The 6314-nt window shown below is 55.1% G+C and overlaps 1 long non-coding RNA gene across 3 annotated transcripts; it reads right to left on the minus strand.

Annotated features, from left to right (window-relative positions):
- Nucleotides 1-1742: 1742 nt before the first annotated feature.
- On the minus strand, nucleotides 1743-6314 carry LOC109247601 (uncharacterized). 3 transcript variants are annotated; one of them, XR_008420392.1, is made up of 3 exons: nucleotides 6239-6314; nucleotides 3579-4355; nucleotides 1743-1966 (listed from the first exon to the last, which is right to left on the minus strand). It is a non-coding gene; the product is annotated as an uncharacterized LOC109247601 (long non-coding RNA). The 3 variants fall into 3 exon arrangements; XR_008420391.1 differs by having other exon boundaries at nucleotides 3579-4477; XR_008420390.1 differs by having other exon boundaries at nucleotides 3579-4481.

Below are 6314 nucleotides of genomic sequence, written 5' to 3' on the forward strand. Positions count from 1 at the left end.
CCCCATTCATGCTCTGTCTCTCTCTGTCTCGAAAATAAATAAAAACGTTAAAAAAAAAATTAAAAAAAAAAAAAAAAAAGCCCAAACAATTCAGTTGGGTCCCTATGTCACATCACACACAAAACTCAGTCTCTGGCTCCAGTCTCCGTTTCCATCTCACGTGGCCTTCTCTTCTGTCTCAGCTCTTCCCCTCCTTTCTCTTATCTTCCAAGGACACTTGGCATTGGATTTAGGGCCCACCCTAAACCAGCATGATCCTATCTCAAGATCTTTACCTTAATGACATCCGCAGAGACCCTATTCCAAATAAGGCCACAGTCACAAGTTCCAGGTGGACCCGTCTTTTGGAGGACACCAGGCAGATCGCTTCGGGGGACCCTTGGTCTTAAGCTCACATCAGAACACAGTGAACATCCATTAGCCTGAGGTCCACAAGGTCATGTACCTGTTGCCTCCAATCCTTGCTCGCCTCGATGTCCCCAGCTTCCGGCAAGGGCTTGGCCCACAGCAGATTGGAGAGGATTCCAGAGCGGTGAAGCGAATAGATTCAGGCTCCCGACAGCCAGGGTTGAAGTCCTAGCCCCTCAGAGCAGCAACCTGATCTCTCTGTGCCTCAGTTGCCCATAAAGTAGAGCTGATCTTCTTGGACAATGCTGGGTTGTGCCCCCCCCTCACAAAAAAGAGATGTCTACCCACAACCTGAGAATGTGACCTTAAAGGGTGTGAAAGCAAAGCCACAGGCCCAAGATAGTGTCCCTTAGGCCAAAAAGGGGCTTAATACCTAACCTAATTGCAAATTCAACCTCCCTGAGAATGTAAGTCTTAACCAGTCAGCCGGGAATTTTCTTTCTTTCTTGTTTTTTAATTTTTTAAAATCGTTTATTTATTTTTGGGAGAGAGAGCGCGTGAGAGGGAGGGTCAGAGAGAGAGGGAGACACAGAATCCGAAGCAGGCCCCAGGCTCTGAGCTGTCAGCACAGAGCAAACCCATGAAAGGTGAGATCATGACCCGAGCCGAAGTTGGACGCCCAACTTACTGAGCCACCCAGGCGCCCCAGCCAGGAATTTTCAATCTGCACCAATGAGGGATCAGTTGTGGGCCCTGTCCATGCCCCCCAAAGGAAGATGAGGGAACCCACCTAATAAGACTCCTTGGTCCTTCTCACTTAAGGTGACTTGGCCTGGAATAACCCTTTCTTTTCTTTTGCTAATAACTTTCTAGCCCCACCCTCCTTCTGGTAAAAACCTTCCATTTTTTTCCTGCCACTAGGTGCGATGCTGTCCCATTTGAGCCCGGCCTGATTAAAAAAAAAAATTTTTTTTTAACATTTATCTATTTTTTGAGAGACAGAGAGAGACAGTGTGAGCGGGGGAGGAGCAGAGAGAGAAAGACACAGAATCCGAAGCAGGCTCCAGGCTCTGAGCGGTCAGCACAGAGCCCGCTGCGGGGCTCGAACCCATGAGCCATGAGATCGTAACCTGAGCCGAAGTCGGACGCTTAATCGACTGAACCACCCAGGCGCCCCGTGTCTGGCTTGATAAAGGCAGTTAGATCTTCTACTCGGTCCAATTTTTGTTCTTTAACAAGGGTCACTGGAAACATAATGAGCTTTGGATCTGGAGACAAGAGCTTCGGGGACTCGGGTTAAGGGACAAAGAAGAAGACAGAGACAAAGGCCACGTGCACGTGGACATAGAGGCAGACATCGGGGGTGATGCAGCCACAAGCCAAGGAACCCCACGGGAAGCCAGGAGACAGACCTGGGTTGGGCGCTCCCTCTGAGCCCCCAGGAGGAACCCACCTCGCCACCACTTGGGTTCCAGGCCTCCGGCCCCCTGGGCTGTGTGAGAACAAGTTGTTTGAAATGTGGCAGGTTCACGGTCATCTGTTCCAGCCCCAGGAAGCTCAGACTTTGCCTTATAGCGTTGTCGGGGGTGATGGGATGAACTAATACCTGGTACACAGCCTTTTAAACAGCAAGCACTTAATATATGCTCCGCAGGAGAGTAAAATGTGCTAATTCAGCAAAGCGTGAAGTCATTGTTGACTGTTGATTGAAGGAGTGATCAAAGCTCGGTGGGGATGAGGGCTCCGTGCACTCCCAGGCCCCTGGCTCCCCTGCCCACACGGTCCCCAGACCCCTGACCTCCCCTCTGCCCAGGGTTGCCCTGCCTCCCCTGAGCAGACAGGTTGATCAGCCCCCGAGCGCAGCCGGTGGGGCAGCAAACCTCCCCAGGCCTCAGGCGGTTGGAGCCAGACGCTATTTGCAAATCTGCAAATGGAGCAAATCGAAACCGGGACTGAGGCTTTGGGCACCCACTTGTGAAACCAGCCGCTGCTGTTTCCTCCCTGTCAGAAAGTCCCCCAGTGAGGGGACATGGGGAGGGGCAAGGGGAGTGGAGGAGGGCTGACTGTGTTCCCAGGGGACCTTGGGAAGTAACGGCACCTTTTTGCTGCGGTTTACCCATCTGCGACTGGGTGGGGGCAGGGGAGGGATCTGCGGGGCTCCTGGTTGGAGACGTGGGAGTCGGGGACGCTGGGTAAGTGACTTCACCCCTCTGAGCCTCAGTTTCCCCGTGTGTGAACTGGTGAGACACACACAGCTGCTCTTTCCTTTGGGAGACATGACTCAAATCCGATCACCTGCCTTGAGATCTCCCAGGGTGCCCCACTGCTCTGAAGGTGACGACCAACCCCCTCCCTGTGGCCCCAAAGGCCCCATGAGTCCCACCTCGCTGCCCTCCCCACATGACCTCCCCACGCCACCTCCTCAGAAAGAAACAAATGCATTCCTAGCTCAGGGCTTTGGTCTCCATGCCATCCCTTCCAGGAGGTGCTCATCTGAAAAACTCTGCCACATCTGGCCAAGTGTCCTACTCCATTCATTCGACCCATCTCCCTCCCTGCCCCCAGGCCATAAATCCCACCAAGGGATATGTCCCCATCGTCCTCAGCCCTGTCCCCAGCCCCTAGCCCAGGCCCTGGCACACAGTAAGCGCCTGGTAAATGGCTCTCATTAAGAACGTGATTAAGCACATTGGCTTGACATTGCTGTGAACAAAACACAGACTCCTGATGGCGAGAGAAAAAGAAGGGCATGTGGGCGGACCTCCGAGCTGAGACCTGAAGGAGGTGACGGAGACATATGGGTGTCTTGGGGGAGACTGTCGCGGGCAGAGGCACGGCCTGTGCAAAGGCCCTGGGGCAGGAGAGTGCCTGCCGTGGAGGAGTTTCCCGGAGGCCCATGTGGCCTGAGTGGAGTGAGAGTTGTGTTAGAGTAAGCAGTTCGTTAGGCTTTAACAGGATGTCTGAAGGCCAGCAAAGTGTGAGTCACGGTCAGTTATGGGGAAAGTCAGAGGTCTGTCCTGGCAGCCCGCCAAAACAAAGCCACAAAAAGCCGGATCAAACCAGACAGGCCCAAGACAACAACAACAACAACAAAAGTGCAAAGCCCTGCTCCCCCCAAAATCCCCTCCCCGAGAAATAAATATTCCACCCCCTCGTTAACAACTGTCAATAAAGGCTAGAGACCCAAACCCCAGGCCTAGCAGCTCTTCCTTGAGCCTGCCTGCTCTCACCTCTCAAGAGTGTACTCTCGCTTGAATTACACGTTCCTTCTTGAACCACTCAGCCGTTATGCCTGGTCTGTCCTCGAATTCTTTCGCGCAAAGGAGACCAAGAGCCTTTGGCAGCATCCCGGGGTGCAGCTGGATGGAGGCCGCAGGACCCGGGGTTCTCCCTAGCCTCCCTGCCAACAGTTGGAACGAAGTGAGAACCGCAAGGCCAGCAGGGTCCTGGGGCTATGAGAAGGCCTTTGGCTCTTACCCCCACGGAAGGTGGGAGCCATAGAGGGTTCTGGAGAAAGGCAGGACGAGTCTGACCCTGGCCACATGGAGGGAAGGTTCTATGGGGGCTGAGAGCAGAAGCACGGAGACCAGGGAGGCAGTGCCTTGCCGGTTATAGGGACAGATTCTGCTGGGGTTGGACCAGAATCTGGGGAGAAAGCGTCGGGCTTAGGAGCAGTTTTGCGGGAGAATGGAGAAGAGAATGGGCCTGTTTGAGCCCATCTCACAGGGAGGTAAACTGGGGATCTGGGAGCAGAGGGATGTAGGTAAAAGGAGAGGCTGAAAGGGAAAGAGGGAAGTTAAGAGGTGGCCAGGGTCTGGGACGGAGATTCGGGGCCTCCCCAGACTCCCCAGGGCTGGTACAGACACCATGCTTCCATCTCTGATTTTCTCTAGAATTTCAATCTTGTCAGAGGGAAGAGGCTCACCTCTTACGGTTGACGATAGGCCCGACCCAGCTTCCCACAGGCTCATTTACTCCCCTCAGCGGCTCTGAGACCAGGGTACCATCTTTTACAGAAGGGGAAACAGAGGCGCAGACAGATGAACCCGTCACGCAGGTGGATGAGTGGCAGAGGAGGGGTTTCGAACCCAGGACGTCAGGCTCCAGACCCTGTTGTTGGGATGGCGCTCTGCCTGGCGAGGGGGCGGCGTCATCCAATGTCCCACCCTGGAATGTGTTATTTAGTACCCGGCTTCAGATGGGGTTTTTGTGGTTGTGGGATTGTTCATTCATTCCTAGCCACCTTCAGGTTCCTGCCTTGTGCAGGTGAAGTCCAAGGCCCCAGCTTGGGAAGGTCTAGGCCCGACACAGATACTCCTAGTTCCATAGAGTCTAGGCAGGGAGGAGTTACCCAGAGCTGGGGGTCCCCAAGGGCCTGGGGGCTTCCTGAAGAAGGGACCCTCAGCCTGAGACTCCCTTCCTGCGCCCCCCCCCCCCCACCATTACGATGAAAGGCAGGGAGCTCGGGGCCAATGGGGGCACTTCCTGGGCGGAGGTTCCACCTCAGACCCTGCTTCTAGCCGCCCCCCCCCCCCCCCCCCAGCTCCTGGCTGGCACCAGGCCACCTCCAGTGCCACCGTGACATGACTTGGGCCACCCACCAGGCCACAGCCACTGGGAAACCAGCTGCGGGAGGTGAGGGTGTCGCTGTCCAGCCTGCCCCCGGGGGGGGGGGGGGGGGAACCATTTACAGCGACTATTTATGGGGCAGGCCCAGGGGACCGCAGGCTGGAGGACAGCCTGAGAGCCACAGAGCCTGGTGGCTGGACCAGAATGACCAGTCATGCCACTGGGGGTTGGAGGCCCTGGATGAGACTCCTCATGATACAGGCTTCAGTTTCCCCCATCTAAAAAAGTCAGGGGAGGGGAGTGGTGGCTGTGTATAAGGCTGTGGATGCTGGGCTGCTGGGTTTCCTAGGTTTGAGAGGGATTCTGACGCGGTTCGGGTCTCCTGGGCAGCAAGAGAGAGCCCCAGGCTTCCTGGAACGGGGGCCCCGAGGCCACAGTGAGGACAGATGGGGGGGAGATTAGGATCTGGGCTCTGGAGAGCCTCTTGGACTGAGGGCTGGCGCTGGGTTAGTGCGGGAGATCCCCAGGCAGGCTTGAGGGAGAGGCAGAAGCAGGGAGAGACAGGAACGGATCGGGAGAATGTGAGACAGGGAAATGAAACATGAAAGGGAGAGAAATGGGAAAGATTGGGGGGGGGGGGTACGCTCAGGGAGGCACAGACACCCCCCCCCCCCCCTACAAATCCATGGGAAGCTGGAGGCTCGGGACCAGCCCCATTGTCCACTGGGCCAGAGGAGCCCCTGGGTGGGGCATTAATCTGTGTGCTTTTTTAAATTATTATTCAATATAATTTATTGTCAAATTGGTTTCCATGCAACACCCAGCGCTCCTCCGGACAGGTGCCCTCCTCAATGCCCCTCACCCACCCTCCCCTCCCTCCCACCCCCCATCCACCCTCAGTTTATTCTCAGTGTTTAAGAGTCTTTCATGGTTTGCCTCCTTAATCTCTGTGTGCTGTTGAGCAAACCATGACTTTAATATTATGGTGGACGAGGGGCACCTGGGTGGCTCGGTGGCTTAAGCGTCCAGCTCTTGATTTTGGCTCAGCTCATGATCTCGCGGTTTCGGGAGTTCGAGCCCCGCTCCGGGCCCTGTGCTGACAGCTCAGAGCCTGGAGCCTGTTTCAGATTCTGTGTGCCCACCCCCCCCCGCTCCGCCCCACCCCTGCTTGTGCTCTGTCTCTCTCTGTCTTTCAAAAATGAAGCAACATTTAAAAAAAAAAATGTGTTTTAAAGATTTGCGCTCTCTCTGCCCCTCCCCCCCAAAGTAAATAAATAAACAAACAAACCTCAACAAATACACACACTTTAAAAAAACATACCGTTGTGGATGATGTTAGCGACAGCTTCACTCTGCTCGCTCTCCACTCTCACAACCCCGAGGGAGGACTAACTACC

The sequence above is a fragment of the Panthera pardus genome, unplaced genomic scaffold (assembly GCF_024362965.1).
Source record: "Panthera pardus isolate Hobbes unplaced genomic scaffold, ASM2436296v1 HiC_scaffold_8, whole genome shotgun sequence".
NCBI lineage: Eukaryota > Metazoa > Chordata > Mammalia > Carnivora > Felidae > Panthera > Panthera pardus.